At 41.4% G+C, this 18,934-nt stretch overlaps 1 protein-coding gene across 3 annotated transcripts in view; it reads left to right on the top strand.

Moving 5' to 3' along the window:
- The first annotated feature begins 1,019 nt into the window (after window positions 1-1,019).
- Window positions 1,020-18,934, top strand: part of LOC107226405 — a 63,814-nt gene continuing 45,899 nt past the window's right edge. For 2 of the 3 annotated variants that reach the window (XM_046746318.1, XM_046746316.1), the window contains exon 1: window positions 1,020-1,586. The gene's annotated coding sequence lies outside the window, so the exon portion shown is untranslated. The remainder of the gene's footprint in view (window positions 1,587-18,934) is intronic. The other variant, XM_046746317.1, reaches the window with a different exon arrangement.

Below are 18,934 nucleotides of genomic sequence, written 5' to 3'. Positions count from 1 at the left end.
GCCTGCATCTATTTCCCATTCAAACAGCTGTCGTCCTTCCTTCTTCTCTTTCTCTTCACATCTTCACCTCTCTCTCTCTCTCTCTGCCTCTCCCTCCCTTTTCCGTCCTTCGCTATACCGCGTTCGTAGCGCGCGTTCCGCTAACGTTGAGACTAGCTGACCAACCGGTTCTCAACACTCTGATTACACTCCTCTCGCGTTATTAGACTGGTCTCGGGGCTCTTGGAGATGGGATTTCTTCTTCACATCTTTCGCTGGGTTTTTAACTCCGAGTAGAGAATCGGACTTATAACGAGAGAGTATTACACTTTGACTCGTGTTCAGAGCTTGAGATTCGATTTGTCTGAAAACCAATGATCATACATCAACTATCCCTAAGAATTCAGCAAAAGGGGCTCATCAGACACCATGTGCACCTACAAGGAAAGCACCCGAGGTGTACCTCATGGATTTTCTTAATTCACAAAACTTAAACACGTTTTTTCGTTCAATTGCTGATTCGGTAATTCTGAGGTGTAAAAACCACCCTCAAGGCTCGGACCCAACAAACAATTTTTCAGGAATTTAGGAATAAAATCAATCGCACACTATTCACCATCAACAAAGAACGATATGCACAGTACAGTGTTTCCCATTCGAGGGTCGCATTCATTATTTTCTGGGTGTACGTTAGGAGTGATTCCCATCCTTTAAACGGCCGAATTGGCACCTGCAAAAACATTCTTGTCCAATATTTTACGATGCACAACAACATGTCCAAAAGAAAAAGAAAATCGGTAAGGTACATCTCAGCTATTTTCCTAATTGTTAGTCAGGAGATTCCGGCGATTGAAACGCAGAGTCCTTCGGGGTAAGCCATGAAGTGCACGGCACAGTCCCTATCTAGCATCCAGCATCCAGCGTACGTATCGTGGACCGTGGCCACGATCGCAGGAGGGAGAGTCGACGGGATCCGGGCGTCCTCTGAGACAGGCGAGACTCGAGTTGGGGCCGGCGGGCAGCCAATGCTGCCAGTTTGTTGGCTCCCTCCGCTGAGCGGCCGTTCCCGTCGCCGAACCCGAAGTCCTCCGACTCTCGAATGCCGCTCTGTCGCCGTCGTTCGCAGTTCCTCCGGCCTTTCGTGCGTTTAGTATGACGCCGACAATCGAACCGTCTGCACCTGTCGCGCTGTCTCCTCGCGGAAAAACCAGATCCAGGAACGAGTCGCGGATTATTCTGCTCATCGCTGGCTGGTGTCGTTTCCTCGATCATCTCAGGGTCTAGTTTCACTCCCGTATTTCAATCGAGACCGAGCTGGAATTCCGGGTGGCTTGAGGTACATTAACTATTTGGAAAATACCAATCGGGCGGAATTTTTCGTTGTGGATTTCCGCATTCCCAGTTACAAGTGAATTTCACGTGTGCTTAAACAGTGATCAAGTTTTAGATTCGATACATACACGTAAATATACGTACATACGTACAAGTATAAGTATAACGAAACTTTGGCAAACTTGTACGACCGTTTATTGTACGAAGAGTTTATCACTGTCGAAGAGTGCAGCGACATGTCGCTTTACCAACTTGGATATTAAACACTTTGACTGGTGAGTCTTTAACGAATCGAGTACAATTAGTCAATCTTCGGTCCTTCGAGGAATATGACAATTCTCTTTTTTATTACGAAAAATAATTGTCCCTACATACACAGGTGAAATTTTTATTCGCATTCCAGAAACCCAAATTGTGTCTAGAATTAATGTTTTTTTTTTTTTTTTCAAGCCACTCACGTGTGAATATAGTGAACGGAGCGTTGGGTGATAGTAGAGCCGATTTTCCCTTTCTCATTCAGCAAATCTAAGTGTCGTAAAATGTTACGTAAGCCGGATTCGATCCTTTCAATTAACAGTTTGAGGTGTAATTGTGCAACGATACAATCATTCGGATCTAACCGCCTTGTCGCACTGTTTTATATACCTATATCTTCTGACAGGTAGAGGAATAAAACGATTAATCTCAATTCATTGCGCCGCAAGGACACAACTTTGCTGCACATAATCACTAGAGTAATAGAATTATTGAGGTAACAGCGCTGTTATAACCCAGTCATTAATTGCACTTCTTATCGCAATCGACACGAATTCGCACTGCGCGATTTTATTCGCTTGAGGATGTCAAATGGGCTTCACGGTGAAAGATCCGTCGTAATTTCTTTTCAATTCAAATGATTATCAAACCGTGCCTAAATCGTGATCTCGCCTGAATGTAGGCAACGGCACCTGAGAATACCTAGCTGGAAGAAGCCGATGAAAGGGCCGCGCAAAAACGTGAGAAGTCGGCCGTGAATCTAAAATTTACTCTACGTCATCAGCTGCGGCTTCCACCAGTCAGATGTGCAGAGTCGCGTGCTGCTCCAAGCTGTTCTCGGCTTTTACAGTGCCGATGTCACTGCTCTGCGAGCGCTAATGGGACGCCGATATCCCATCCTATTTCGAGAATATGGATAAACACATTATTAGGTGAAAATGACTCTGCGATTTACGCTAATCGAGGTTGTTTGAAAATAAATTATCAATGTTTTTCAATCAGAAAAGCAATTTTAATAAATAACAAACTGTTAGAATGTTTTATTGCGACAACAATGTAATTTTTTAAGTAATTAAGAATAAAATCGTTTCAATTAAATTTGTTGAGTACTTATGCGACCAAACAAACGACTTTATTTCTACCTATAGACAACGTTTATTTCATTGAATAAAAATGTTTTTGTTCATTAAGCAGAAAGACTTATGAGTCGTATGAAATTGTTTTTTTTTTTTTTTTTTCTTTCATAAGTACGTCTGCATATAGGTAATTATTTGTTGGGCGTGGCTTTTCTATAAACAATCAGAAACAATCGTTTGATAGAAAAAAAAATGTTGAAGCAATGGTTCCGAATTCGATCTAGTTTATCGAAAGTTGTGAATTCTCAACTGGGTGGAAAGCTACTTTTTGCAGAAACGTAATGTATCGTGAATAATATCTGAATTACGTTGAACATTTTCGAGCTTTATAAACAAGGAATATAAAAAACGTATTGATAAATGGAAGCTGTTACAAACCGATTGGTAATATCATTCAAAACATTAATGGAATCCGTTAAGCGAACGTGCCAAATAAATCGCTAATGACGATGGTCGTACATTTCATCGATTCGCACAATTTTGCTATCAGGTAATTTACCGTTACGTCTTTTACCATTGAGAAGATGAATTTCAAGTGATTTAATTGACCAGGAATTCGGATACATGCATAGCCTTGTAGAAGATTCTATGCGTTCAATCGCATGCGCATAACCGAAAGAAGATGCAGGCGGTACAGTTTAAGATCGATAGAGTTGGTTTTAAAATCTTGCCCGACCCAGATAGAATTCCGCATCTCATAAACACCGCAGAATGATAAGTTATTCGTTTGCTGGTATTTACAAAACGTTTACAGCTGGTCTTACGGTACACATCCACCGCACAGTGTGAATAAATACGGGATAATTACGGTTATACTTGATAGTTGGTGTTCAGTTCAGTCGGCTAATTTGTCCCACATCAAGATAGGCAATCCCTGAAGATGCGGTCCGTGAGACGCCCGCACATCCTATCTCGAGATGATCGTCTATGGTAGGGGCGTAATGGCTCGGTCTACTCCTACTGCGCGCCTCGCAATTAGCCCGTAATTTCATTTGATTCATTAGCCGCGCCGGATCCACCGGCACCGTGAAGCTGGAAAAATATAACAACTTTGTCCTGCGCTTTCACGGCGTTGCTCGAGGGAACTCATCGATCCAGATATCTCCTAGATTTATGAAAAAATAGGGAAGTCGACTGGGTTTCAAGAAAGTGAGCTAGCCGTTGCAGACCTAAGAAAAAGCAAGACTTCAGTCTGGTAACTGGAAGTCGTCGTTGCAGTCTGTTAAGGTTCGAATATACGAAATTTCATTCCAATCGATAACATAACATAAATGTTTCTTTGAATGTTCAGTCATACAGCTAAATCTGTACGACACTAAACTCAGCGACCAATTCGTGTCTATAACCTAAGGTAAACAAACTGCATATTTTCCAAATCTAGTGTCGCGTGTAATTGCGTGGGCGGCGAGGTGTTAATTGTGAATAGGCGAAGCCGAGGCGTGCCAGGAAGTTAAGGTGAAATCAATCAGCTGGTTTACCTTGGTAATTGATTTCGTGCACAGCGTAAGTCGTATACTAAGAAAACCGTTAAAAATGATCACCACTTCCCAAATCACATACCTACATCCGATTTCTCCCACGTATCGGTGCTCGTATATTTATGTACATATGGTGCTGTATCGCGAGTTTATAAAACGACGATCGATCCTTTCACGATGTGACAAGCCGGCAACTGCAGACGCGTCCTACGTAACCCGCAGCGGTACCTAGATATAACGCGTTATTGCCTCTATACGGTCAAGGCAGACCTGAACCGCTGAAGAAACCTGATGGAAACGAGACCAAGTGTCGCGGCGAGCGTCTACGTATGTATTTATCTACCTATATATGCGGGATTTTCTAAATAATTATAAATAATTGTGTAGTCAGTCATGAAAAAGCTCACGCTGCACGCGGTGTGATCCATATACGTGGTCAATTTGAGCCAGTGCGTAACAAGCAGACAGCAATATCGATGCACTCACCCAGTTCCAATCCGATCGGAAGTTGATCGGTTGCAACGAGTTGCCATTATTTCGAAGATTTGAAAGTTTTAATTAAAATGGCAGATAGGCCACGTCACTCACACTTACCGCCTATATACATTTGGTCTATGTGCTCCAAGCGAATACGAGGCGACACTAAGTCTGCGTCGTCCTCGCAGTTTCTGTGCAATCGATCACGTTCTGAATTCTAAATCGGGTTGGATGGAGATGAGCGCAAAGAGCAGCGGGCAATAAGAAAATTTGAAATCACAGCTTTTGACGCTTACACGTTGTCGATCCCTGACCGCCAACCTTGTTGATGTCGTGTTGCTGGTATAATTTCACGCTTCTGGTATCTACCTGTATTTCTTTCGCACTTTGCTCTTTTTGTGTACTTCTTTCCGTGAGCGTATAATACTCGGTTTGATGCCAAAACTAATCGTCGTGAGCGATTGACTGGGCCTCAGTGTCGGCCTGACCAGTTTAGATCAGTTAGCCGGAAACATGGTGGTCTTGACTCTTCGAGATCGGAACCATTTCCAATTGTCTGAAAGACGAAGCAGAAAATAAGAACGAATATCGCCAAATCTTTTTCTCTTCACCGGTTCACTTACAGTTCGACTGTTAAAACTTTCCAGCAGTTGAAGATATTTCCAACGGATGCGTCAAAAATCATGCGTCCAAACTTCAAATGAGTTTTTATTAAAATTTTTGGTAGAGTTACTGTATAATAAATATTCTGTGAATTGTTGCTGACCTAGGATCTTCCAAGTGAATACAGCTCGTAAAAATACAAACGAATCTTAAAAATCTTTTCGATCATGCATTTATACAATTTATGTACATGTATATCTAGAATTCCTTAGTACAGATACCTCAGAAATAGTGAAGCGGCAGACGCGACGTCGAGATTAAGATCTTAGGCGCCTGTGTTTGGAGATATATCTACCGCATTCGAAAAAGGAACAGAGTTCAAACCCTCAATAAATTACAGTGAAAAATACATTTTTTAAAGTTGACTCATTTTCTTTGTCCTCCAAACGATGGGGAGTATTTCATACTTTGAATGCACGGGATAAATGTTCTCCATTGAGAGTTATATTTTTCCGCTTAGCCGCAGGTACTATTAACCAATAATTATTACACTCACGTTGGTCTCGTATGTCAGGAATCTCGAATTAATAGGTATTCCGTAACAGAAAATACATTTCATTTTGGAGGGGGTGAATAAATTTACGAAATACATTTCGACCGTAGATCGACATTTATATGATCATGTGTGCATACCGCTGGCCATAACGGAAGTTTTCTTATTTAAACTATTGAAAAAGGACTAAGAATTATTATTTATACCCTGATTAGAATTCGGAACAGGTTTTCTTTTCATCGATATCGAGTTTATCCATAAGTTATCGGTATAATTGGCTGTATAATTATTTCGTCACGAGTACAAGATACGTGTATAAATTCTCACTAGCTCAAACCATAAGTAGGTACTACGCACAATAACGCGTGGAAGCAAAATGATATTGTGCGTTGAAAAATTGCTCGTTCAAAAGTAAAAGTATAATGTAACATTTTTTACACACGTTCACCGACAAAGGCAGCTGCGGTCCATTTATGCATCAGCCCGTTTTTGGGCTCCGGTCCTTAATGATAGCTTTGACGTACCTACCGATATTCGGCTTGAAAACAGGTTTCTCAGGATCTATCTCAAGCTCGCTTTCCTTCCACATGTATGCGTAAATTTTTGTTTTCCTTCTTCTGATTTTTGTTTACTTTCATCAATTTCTTCGAGTTAAAGTGTTAATTCATCGAATCAAGTGTGTGTTTTTATTTTTTCAATGTATGTTATATTTTTTCTTCCATACACGGATTTATATCAATCCCAAGGAGAAGATGTGAGATTTTCATCCGTTCTTTCAACTTTTCCGTTGAACATCGATGTTTTTCTGGTAATTGGACAACGATGCATCGTGTCAGACCCAGGGTGTCCAAAAAGTATAATAATCACATGTCGCGTAATCATTGGGCAAAGAGCCGCTACGTACGGTATAAGGATCAGTTTTATAATTTCGTAATTAAGCTCGAGCCTGGCTAAATAGACAGATAACCTAAACATCTTTTTTATCCTTCGACTTCCGGCGTAAAAATAACCCTGGTATGGCCCAAGCCCTACAGGCATGGACTGTACATATATTTAGACGGCGCGGCGGCTAAGCGATAAAGCGACCCGAACTCTGAGCAGCATAAGTTATAAGATCACCGAGGGTTTCGACCAGCCGTATTTAACATAAACGGTGTATCAGTTCGAGATTCTTGCCCATAGGGCAGAAACATGAATATGATAATGGCATGTCGACGATAATCGAGGGCGAGTGTCAACTAAAAATTGGTCGTAGCGTAACGTGCCGCGGCTTTTATACAACAGCAACAAGGCCCCGAAATGTCAAGTAATTAAATTTCGAAGGTCATGAAAAATATGACAGTGGTACCGATTTTGCGAGACGAGTTGTGCAACCGCGATTCTCCTGCTTTCCTTTTGTAAAGCGCAAGAGAAACTATAACAGAGACGATCTAATAGGTTTCCACATTTTGCGTTACAATGTCGTTTCATTTGTCTCGTTGGATGGGTTCGAGTTTGTTAATTGCGATAATTGAATAATTGTGAAATTCAATTAGATATGTAATTAAAGAACTATGTATACATATATGTATGTATGTACAACTGCGTTGACGCAAACTAAGCCCACGCCGCTAGTTTCTGAATACCATTAATTACCGGGGAATGAGAATTTATTGCTCATCGTACGGCTGCTTCTGATGTTGCTGCTGCTGCTGTTGCTGCTACTGCCGCAGCAGCTTCGAACGAGCTGCATCGATGGATGAACAAAGATTAACTAATTGGCTAGGCTGGCTGCCACTGCCGCGTTCATGGTTGTTCATCCTTGGACATGTGGTTTGAAATGATCTTCAATATTGTCTGCTAGAGAGGATTAACCATAACCAGTCCTGTACACATGATCACCGTTACAACGCCTATCTATATCCCGGCTGTGCAGCTATACCTCTGCATTCGGTATACAACGCAGTCACGTTTGATTCTAAAAGTGATAAACTACTAACAAAATCCGGCGAATGGTTAAATGGTAAACGGCGAAATGGACTGCGTGAAGTTGAAAAAGAACTGGAACGAAGTTGAGACACGATCGTTCCTCTTATGCCCGCGGTTACAGAATCCTGCGAAACAAAATCGGCGCACAGATGTGGCGCAAGGCACTTGCGAGATCGTCGGGACTTTTTGTCCGGCACTTTGCCGACCAAACGGTGATCGGCGGTAATCCTCGGTGTCTATGACTGCCCGTAGTAATTCACACTGGCCTTTGCGGCTATAATATTGCACGCGACAGAGGATATCCTTGAAGCCTCGTAACGGTCCTGGCAAAGTGCTCCATACCTCCCGAGGGTACGCGCGGTACACCGATATACGGTAATTCCAATACACCCGTAATATACGCGCAGCATTTTCTCACGGACGTTATTCACGATGGGTTTAATACAATGTGTACGTTTCTGTTATTTCACGATACGCCCATTGTTCCGTGGGTATGAAGACATATTACACATATTCGTTAAACTTTCGGAACCTTTTGGTGAAACGATCGGACCTCTTTTCAAACAATTGAAATGATTTGTCTCGTGGTATTAGGACACGGTATATAATTTTACTTTACTTGTTCCAAGATTGTCTATCTATTCGTATTCTTTCTTATTAACATATTATTCTACCAGTCTTCCACGGACATACTTATAATAACATTGAAAGATCTGAATATCAAATTAAAATGAGCAGTACATCACGACACGTTGATTGTGCCTCGAGTTCTGATCCCTGTTGCGATTAATTTCCATTCCCTGGATAATAATGTACGCATATTGTTTTCAAATTTTCGAATCTAAATTAGTCACTTGTCTATGAGGAAAACACAGGAGTATGAGTACATAAATTCGCAACACGTGATAAACTACCGTCTCAGGATGCCGGCAATTTAGTTAGCACGAAATTTCAACTTCGACTAACGTAAGTGGCAATCAATTTGCGGGTAATTCACTTCAGCTAGTCGAGAATGGACGCATAATTATTATTCGCACCGAGTTACCGCCTGCCCTTTAAGTGGATCAAATTGGTTCCCACATTTGCACTTCTATTTCTCGCCAATGCCTCGAACCTTGAAGTACCGAAAAAACAAGTTCAATGAAATCTATCGCGGAGTTTAAACTGGAGTTAACAAGCTCGCGGTAGTTTTCATTGCAGAATCACTTGTCCATGCCCACTGCGCAGGGTTCAGGATTGCCAAACGAGGCAGGTGACGAAAGAAAGAGCTGTTTTTAAAAATCGATATTATTATAAGAAAAATGAGTCTGCCCTTCAAAATTCAGATTCTGTTGTCTTAGTTCCGAATGATTCGTGTAAAAATAATTGAGATAAACATGTAAAAGGCGGACGGCCACTTAACTCACAATCAGAATCGTTCGAACGTATCTGAACCAGGCGAGGTTTCGACCCTCGTAAGAAAATGAAAAGTAAAACCTTATCGCATTCCTGGTGTCTCGACCAAAGGAATCCCACGCAGTCCAGCATCAGGACTTGTTCGGGTCCTTGTGTAACACTGGCGTCGACACCATGACACATCCCACAGGGTTCTGGTCCAGGGGCCAAACGCGACGCACACCTCGCCGATATCCTTGCGGACCCTTTTCAGCAGTCGAAAATACCGCGCGTGGGATTTCGCTCTTCGTGACGTCGAGCGGTGCCGATTTCTCGATATTCGGGATGCTCGCGTGGTCGACGAGGGTCGAATTCTGTTTGCCGTGCAGGACATTGCCGGGAGATTGAGACGTTGGGAGGATCGAGGAAAGGCGCATGTGCTGCACGCAAGTTGGCGCGGAAAGCAGCTCGTGAGATCCGTGCAGGATGGAGGAATAATTTCATGTACATTATACGTGTACAAGGTTCAGAGACACCGCGCTGTGATGGAAGATCGCAGCCTCGTTGTCACTCGGTCGTTGTTCCGAATGACTCAAAATCACACGCTATTACGATGCCGGCTTATTAGTCTTGCCCCTCGGGTCATCGAACTCTTCCCACGAGTTGTGGCAGGTGAATCCAAGCCCCGCGTAACCGACTCCCGCGTTTCACTTCGGAACTTTTTTTCAGAAAATCTGAAATCTTTAAACGGCATCGCTGACCCCGGGTCACCGTGTATCGTTGACGATCTTTTGGACGGATCATGTATTTCGGTCAGAAGCCAGTTAAAGGGACATTGAAAAAGGTCTTACGGATAAAACTTAAAAGCTTTCGGGAGTGTGAGAAGCTTTTTCAATATCACTATCGTGCACTCTGTACACGTCGAGTATTCATCGTACACGTGATTTCTTCTAATCCGTATCCATAAGGAATCGTATGGTGAAATCGGATTGAACCATCTAATTGCTGCGTATGTACTTCGAAAGTCCCAAGAATGTTTTATCCAATGTTGTCGTAGAAATATTCCTTAGAAACCTTAATTTTTCCACAAGAACGCGTTATCAAATCGTAAAGCTTTATCGTCGAGGATACCTTTGAACCGAGATAGATGACTCACTTGGACTAATTCACAGTAGAAAGGATATGTGTGCAAGTGATTATTGGTACACATCTCGGTACAATATTAGTGTTCTTATGATCGCCGAAAATAAATAATCATAAATATAATCATAAATAAGTTTGTCAACTGTAATAAAAAATGCAGTGTAAACATTTAACAGTAATTATTTGTGACCGCAATGAATATTTTGCAAGACTCGAGTAAAGATTTTATCGAAGCGCTTCAATAACACTTCGAACAACAAATTCTTGAACTTAAAAACTTTACTAGAACTGCTTACTAAACTCCAGGAATGGAGAACTTACTTATTCTGTGAAAAGCAGTGCGTAATTAGATGGTTTCTAGTGCGATGATCTGTCTCGCAAAGGGTGAACAAATTGACGATGTCTAGGGTAATGGTTGAAACCAATCGTCGATGGTGACTCCCGAAGGCTAAATCCGAAGGCTTTTCCTCCCGAGTAACAAGTTGAAAAAGGAGAAAGAAACTGGTATAGCTGCGGTTCGATCTTTCTTTCCGTGTTGTACCCGATGCATGCATGCATGAGAGAACTTCTTGGCTTCCACGATCAGCGGTGCAGATGAGGTTTGGCTCGGGTTAGGTGAAGTTAGGTTGGGTTAAGGTTTGCGCAGGGCGTGACCACACCACATGCATGCCACCCAAGAGTCTTGACACCGTCTCACTCGCGAGGAACTCGCCGAGAGGAACTCACCGAAGGATTCTGGTATACCGAGACGCCGGTGGCCAGGTAGAACCTGAATCCTGAAGGTTCTCAACCAACGATGAAACGCTTCCATCCTCCGTCCGAGATCTCCGACCGTTTCATTCACCACTTCGGTATTCCTGTTCCCCACGTTCGCTTCTTTGCGACGGTATCGAACGGTGTCAATTCAATATGATGTCCGCTCCAAACTCTGAACCACATTATTTAAAATCAAATTTTCTCTTCAAATCGCGACATCTTTTTGTACATCCTTGATTTTACATTTGGTACTAGGTCCTTCTTCCCAAGATGCACTATAGTTGTTCTTTTCTTTTCACTTTTGGAACAAGGCAGAAAAATCATTTGAACCGTTCTTTTTTCGACCCCCACTCATCGGTCTTGGGATTTTTCGAAAACTTGACATTTTGGTGTAATATAAGAAAGCCGATAAATCCACGTTCGTGTTTAATCCAAACCTTAAGTGTGACGTTGTGAACCGACATGTGAGTGACATGTTTTTCATGGTTTTAGTACCTACCTAATCTTTATCGTCACAACATCGAAAATGGTAGTGAACTTAAGGGACTTCTAGGCAACTTTTTTTGTAAAATTCAGAACTGAGACTTTCACAATTTCAAGTAGCAGAGGACCAATTTTTTCCGTACGATGTAGTGAAAACCAATAAACTTTGGCATACAAAGAAGTCTTGCTCGTCGCAAGGTTCAAAGTCTAGCATGGTTGAACGTTAACAAGAAGACGCCAAATGTTGTTCCTTCTCAGAATTAAAACCCACAAGTGAATTTCCGATGACGTTGTCTCTCAAAGGCTGTTCGTAGACCCATATAAACTTTTTGTTCTTTTTTGTTAAATTAGTTTCGCGTGTGAAAAGTTCTCTTTCCTCTCACGGACGGTGTTCCTTTAGGCGTGAAGATGTGCGCGGCTTAGGTTATCGTTTTTCACCGCCGATGAGCAATGATAGCCTCCTTTCAGTTCTCTTTAACGGGGACAGCGATGTTTTGCACTCGACAAGCCAATCGCGTTAAATTCACGACGGTGAAGTTGATATTCCCGTATTTCATGAAAGCAATTTGCATTATACACAGTGAGAATTTCCGCGACACGGTAACTGAGTGCTTGAATATCACCTCGAGACGTATATAACCCGAGTCTCTCGCGGTATACCAGTTTTCCTGTGCCCCGGGTATGATTTAATGAATATTTTTGCCGAGAATGCAAACTATTCGACCTTGCTGTATAGTTATTTTCAGCGCATACATAACGGTGAGATTTGCACGCGTTGAACGGGTCGCGGAACCCGAAGGCCGGATACAGAACTTCCTAATCTAATTAGTCGCAGTCTTGCAGAAAGTTTAGCGGTGTGTTGGTACACACGTGTAGGAACGAATTGGATTTGTACGTAAAGAGCGGTACGTGGGATAATTATTTCAACAAAATAATTGCACGGTATGTCTACGGGAGAAGTCCGATGCTCTCTGGTACTTGCACGCGGCGATAAAATCTGTGAAATTACAAGCCGAGCGATGATCCTCTTCTGCCTCGCAAATGTACAATCCGTATTAAATGATGATCTACAAATCGCAGGTACACCGTGCCGTTATAGGTAGGTATATGCGTTCATACCTAACTTGTACGTACGTGCTGCACGCGTGCTTTTGTATCCTTGGGTAGCTATTTTGAAAAATTCTTCGTCCGATTTAGTACGATTCTTCGTGTGCGGCACTACGGCTCTACTACCCGTCTACGGATATTATAACTTCACGGTTATCGACCGCGACGAATAAATTTCGCTCGCGCACCTACCATATTCACCAAATAAAAGTGAAACTTAATAACGCGGACGCGAATCGCTGTACAGCTTTTCTTGCCGGCAGTCGATGTGCTCTGTCGTCAAAATTATCGGAGGAATTGGACCAGGTCCCTCCGCTTCAACTGTCCGTGGCTACTAATTACAAATAATGATCTTAAAAAGAAAAAGTGGTCAACTTGGCTGACCTTGATGGGCTAGTCTAAGAACTTTCAGCTCGGATGCGATAATTCGATCTTATAAAACATTTACATAGCGAAATTTTCAATTTTGTTTTAATTCTGTCATTCGTACAACTCAAAAACTGTTGTACTGATCGGATTCAAAATCTAATCACTTATGAGTAGATATCGAAATTAAAAAATTTTCCGCAACAGTAGCATTTAAGTTAAGAAAAAAAGAAAATGTTACACAGAAATTTTTCATGCCAATAAGTTGAAGTTTAAGTCCTGTAAATTTCCGATTTTTGAGATTATCGCGAGAGTTTTTCTGTGTAGACAGATATTATTGAAAAGCCCGTCTTTTGGATGATAGAGCCTCGTAAACATAAAGATTTATTGAAATTAGAAACAGTTATTTTCGATCGAAACGAATACTTTTCGTACAGGACCGTACAAGATGAAAATTAAAAATCGAATCTCACATGAATTGCGATGAAAGTATGTTCCGAAAGTTAATACTGTGACTATATTGCACGGCATATGTGATATTCACCGCGGTAGAAGTGAAACCATGCAAATACCGCGGGTGCCATTAATGCGTGACTCGATATACAATTCTTGGATTTACTTATTCGCAAATCCGGCGATCCAATAATTATCCACCTAACGACATAAAACATATTTGCCTGATTCATCCTTATATCGTCGTGAAATTGTGTGAAAATCAAAGGAACAAATACAAAAGTAAATTCGATTAATCGAATTTCTCTAATCATGTCAAGAGAAATTCTAATGATTTTTTTTGTTTGACTGTGTACCAATAATTGCAGATTCGTCTTTTTTTTTGCGAAACAAGATTCAAATAAAACGGTGGTAATTCAGTATAACGTCTGTCAAAAATATTCCTAACACACTGTGCAGCGTGAAAAGTTTTGTCTCCTCTCGAATTCAGGAAGCAAGCCGATCATTCGCAACAGTTGAAACATTGGTATGCGGCAGTTTGAATCGAGGGTCAAATCGCTGGCAATAAGGTCGCAATTAAGTATACAGTGTATCCGATGATCGAGCCGTTCAATCGGTTTCATTGTCCGAGGTGGTACAGCTTGACCTTCCGGTGGATATTGAATTGAGAATTTTTAACTGCATCGCAACTTTCCTTCCTGCATTTAGGCGAGTCGTGCGTGCGTCGTTCGCTCTGTCACTCGCGTGTATCTCGACAGTTAGAAAGCGACTTACCTGAAGAAACGGAAACAATGCGTGCAGCAATTGATGCATCCTCCTACACAGATGCATCGCGGTAACCTTTCCTCAGACTTAATTCCGTCTTCCTCTTGATCTCGTTACGGTAAATATCCGCACGGATTGGTCCACATTCCGGATACAGTGTACGTTCAAAAGCCGCAGGCCTCTTGGGCCGACACAGCGGGTAACAAAGCCTAATTAAATTACAATTAAATACCGCGGCCTCGGCCTTTCGTCTTAGACAATGCCGTCCCAATATCCGCTCGGCCTGTAATTATTCTATCTACAAACCGCGAAACGCCGGAAGGAGCGAGAAAGTTTGCTTACTGGGATCTTTCGCACAACCCGTTTCCAATATATTATACTACTGAAAAATTCACGCACAGAAGTCTCCGGATTCACGATGAATGTGAACGCGAATCGGTATTTGAAAATATCCAACCGCTGGTCCGTGAATTATAATGAAAATCGGAAAGAGAGTCGACGACAATTGCGATTTGTGTCTCCAGCATTTTGGTACAGGGGCTGATTCACCAACTTTGCTGCCAATCGACTTCAAGATATAGATTTGCAGCAAGTGTCAAAAATACGGAAATCGCAGCCTCTTGCTCACCCAAAAAACACGATAAATAATTTTTTTTTTTTTATTAGTTTAGAATCAGTGCCAAAGGTTGAATTCGGAAACGTGATACAAATTTGATAAAAGTGTTTTTCTTAAATCGCATGAATAAGTCCTAAGGTCTTATAACTTGTAGAATTTTTACAACTTGGTGTACACGGCTGTATACACATTCAAATCGCATGGCCGGATCGAAATGTGGGCCCTAAAAAGCTGTCCGAAAGTTGTTGTATCGTCCCATACATTAGTGAGATTTTCTTATTTGTCTGTAAAAAGTGCCGACAAGACCGACGGTGTTCGTGCGTGGCGATTCGATTCTCTTTTTAAATTTGAATGCAAAGCGTGCGGGCCGATTTCGCGTGCAGCCGAAAGCTTCGCGGGGTCGAGGGACGTGATGGATCGGAGACAATTAGACAAAAAGGTGGTTCTCTCTCCGGGATGTGACAACCCGCGGAGAGTGAAGCCTGCAGGTGACAGAAGACCGTTGATTACACTTTCCCCGGTTCAAATGGGCGCAGACGACCCCCGACTGTATCCGGCTTATTTACTATTCACACAAAGAGCTGGCCGTGAATAATCGACGAAACAACCGCTCGCCGGATGCTACAGATCTTTCTTCTCCGGCGCAGGTTGCAGGTTTATACCTCGAGTTCAAGAAACGCGGCGGAAAAACGAAGGAGGCGTTCTCGTTCAACGATAAATTACGCTTCGGTGGAATAAAACGAACGCTGTACGTTCAGTTTCGTAAAAAGTTTAATTCAATTTCAACGAGTATCAATTGCATATTTTACCTGCGATCAAACAGAGCGGATATTTAGTAAAACTATTAAACAGTACGTTAATTGAATCCAGAGCTGGTACATCGATCAGTTTTATTCGCTGTTAGCTAATGGTGTAAAAAATAGTTGGATTTTTTTTTTTTTTATTATAAACAAAGATTAGTGGAAATGACGATCAACGTTTGAAATTGTTATTTCGGTAAGACAGTTTCATTTTACGTTAATGTTACCACGTGGTTCTCGAATGTTAGAGTTTTCTCCAGCGTGTGATACTTTCAAGTTCAGTAACAAGTTCCTTCAACTTCAACTGTTTTCGAAGGGTAAAAAATGGCATCAAAATTTTCTCAGATTGTTTATAGAAGAGGTAAAGTTAGTGAATAGTTCCCGACATGACATCTGGTATAGAATTTTTCACTTCAATCTATTACGAATATGATTCCAGAATTGCGAATCTCAAATTCAAGGGTCAGAAACGGTTTGTCGAAAATTCGAACAGATTTGCAGATGATTTGAATATCTTGAATCGCCATCAACGTATCGAAGCTATAAGAATCAATCTGCCTATTGAATACATCACAAATCCATGAACGTATACCTGCTACAGTAGCCCGAAAAAAGTGATACGTGGATAAACAAGAAGCACGTATGGGTCAGTTTGAAATGGAATTTTTCACGGGTTAGTTTTTTGTCTCTCAACTATAACTTGAAGTCTCTTTTATTCTTGGTGAAATTTGGACGATGCGATTGTGTCATTTTACTAGTTTTTCGCAATTAAACCGTACAATACGTTTCAACGATATGACTGCCGATCGAACGGAGAAGCGTTTTCAAAAAAGGAGAAAAAAAATTTGAATAATTTGTAATTAATTAACAATACAGCCATAACAGAGGTACGAATATTAACACTGCGTGCCTTGCACGCTTTCTACGACTATTTTTTATTTTGTCATATCAGTTCGCGTATCTACGTTTTTTATTTCTTTCTTGTTTTAAATTTCAACAAATATAATCTCTCAGTGCTTCTTGTCTACCGGAGACCAACAAGAGATTATCAGTTTGAAACAAACAGCGGGTGGCACAAATGACCAATGAAAAACCACAACGTACTGTCAGTGAAAATAAAAAAAGATAAGTCGCAATGTTATACACCGGCACGTTTGGACGAGGCAGCAATCAACGATGTTAAATTTGTGTTTACTTTCTATTCCGTTGTTGTTCAATCACATGTGCACTAATACTCACTTATATGCGTATAACGCACACTCATCCGCTCTTGCAGCCACATGAGTACCCTAATTGACGCGTGTACTAAGCTGTGTTATTTAGACTGTTGACCGCGAATCGTTCATATCCGGTCGAAATTTAGAAGCGTTAGAATTCTTAACGATCACGGCTCGATCTCTCTCTCTCTCTTTCTCTCGGGAACACAAGGAAAGCAGGTTTAGAGTGGACACCATCAATTCTGCAAAGGCCAAGACGAAACGGTGAGGTTTCACCCATTCTAACGCAGAATTCACAACCTTTCTATTAATTGTCAGTGAGCGAATCAATTCCCCACGCGAAATAAATTGAATTCGATTGAATTCCCTGGGTGAAAGACCCGACAGTGAATAAAGAATTTCTTCTCACCACGGACAACGTCACCAATGTACGATCAGTGTGGACGATTTTTAGACGCGCTATTCTCTCAGTGGTGCAGTCGAATGAATCACGCCAATTTCATACACGAGAGTGATCTTACAGTTTGATCTAGGGGAGAAGGACCGGCCAAATGGATGGTTAAGTGGGTCTAAGATAGAGGGATACCAGGCTGTGGAACGCAAATGAAACTCATATGCGTGAGAGTGAAGCGAAGTGAGGAAGAGAATCGCCCTGGTCCATGATTGTATCTCCGGCACTCGAGACTCCTGTGTATGAAGTATGTTCACACACTCGTCTAATTGCGCACACTTGGCTCAGCGTTAACTCGTAATAATATCGATGGACCTACGTGTCCATCGGTTATCTTGACAAAGGATTCGGATTCTGGAGCAGCTGACCAACGCCGAAGGATTCTGGGCTAATAGAACACCGAGCTCTGTGCACGTACATCTGTAAATGATTCGAACCCCCCGGGCTCTATCTCTCTCTCTCTCTCTCTTTCTGTGTGTTACCGATGATATGACTTCTTTTAATGAGTTTCGTGATGAGTACGAGAGAAGAAATTGTCAGGCGTAACTAACTGCCGAGGATAATAACTTTGAAGATGTTCATGCCGAAAGTGATCTTGGTCGGGATTAGTATCAGCTCATTTCGTATCAAATGGCGAAACGATATATGGGATTCATAGTTGAGATGTAGTTGGTGTTTAAAACACTGGAGTTTACGAAGCTTCCTGATGTATAATTTAGCAATTTTTTGTCAGCAGCGATTAACAAATATACACGAACAAGAAGAAATTGTGACATATTTTTTCAGAAAAATTAATTGACTGTCTCAAAGTTTTAAATTGATATATTGGTCTGATTTCAATTGCTGCGATCGCAAAATCTCCGGAACAAAACCTCATCGATCATACGAGATCGGGAAATACTTGAAAGAAAATGTTTGTGATAATTAAACTATTTCAACTCATTTCAAGTTCAATCTACAAATTTCTAAGGTATCAAAAAAACTGCATCTCATCAGCTTTGTTTCTTGATAATTGACGTCCATTAAAATCAGGAATCTAAACAATTCTCAACTTGAAACCTAATTTCCGTTTTGTTGATTTCTTCATTATGTATCATTGAGTGAAATCAGTTTTGGGAAGCTTTAACCTTTGTTCGCGTGGTCGATTTTCTCGTTAATAATTGAAAATTGTTAGATATTCATATAAAAAGGAAATATTTATAGCGACTGTGTATTTCCTACGTTTCTCAAATATGATGATCGCTGATCATGCTGCAGTTGCCTTTAAGCTGTTCCAAACTTTAATATATACCGCCCTAAGGGAGTTGTAAATCAACTGTAAATTTTCTATAATTTTGACTTATTCCTGCTTCCCAGATGTAACTACTTTAGATTTCGATAACACCTGACTGTCGGATTGAGCCGTAAATACGGTACATTCACTGACTAGCGAGCGAGCTTTGCCAGTCCTCAATCATAATTCATGATTTTTTTTACCTAAAATATACGGTACCGTAAAAATCACACGTGAAGTAGATTTTTGCGAATAAAATCTTGCGAATTGATCCCGCAGTGGAGGATAATACGAAGCAAAGGAGCGTCGTGAACACGGTGCGGCATCTTGATGTTGGTACCCATCAAGA

Source organism: Neodiprion lecontei, chromosome 1 (assembly GCF_021901455.1).
Source record: "Neodiprion lecontei isolate iyNeoLeco1 chromosome 1, iyNeoLeco1.1, whole genome shotgun sequence".
NCBI classification, from domain to species: domain Eukaryota; kingdom Metazoa; phylum Arthropoda; class Insecta; order Hymenoptera; family Diprionidae; genus Neodiprion; species Neodiprion lecontei.
The sequence above is the reverse complement of the archived record's forward strand: the minus strand, read 5'-3'. Positions and strand labels throughout refer to the sequence as shown.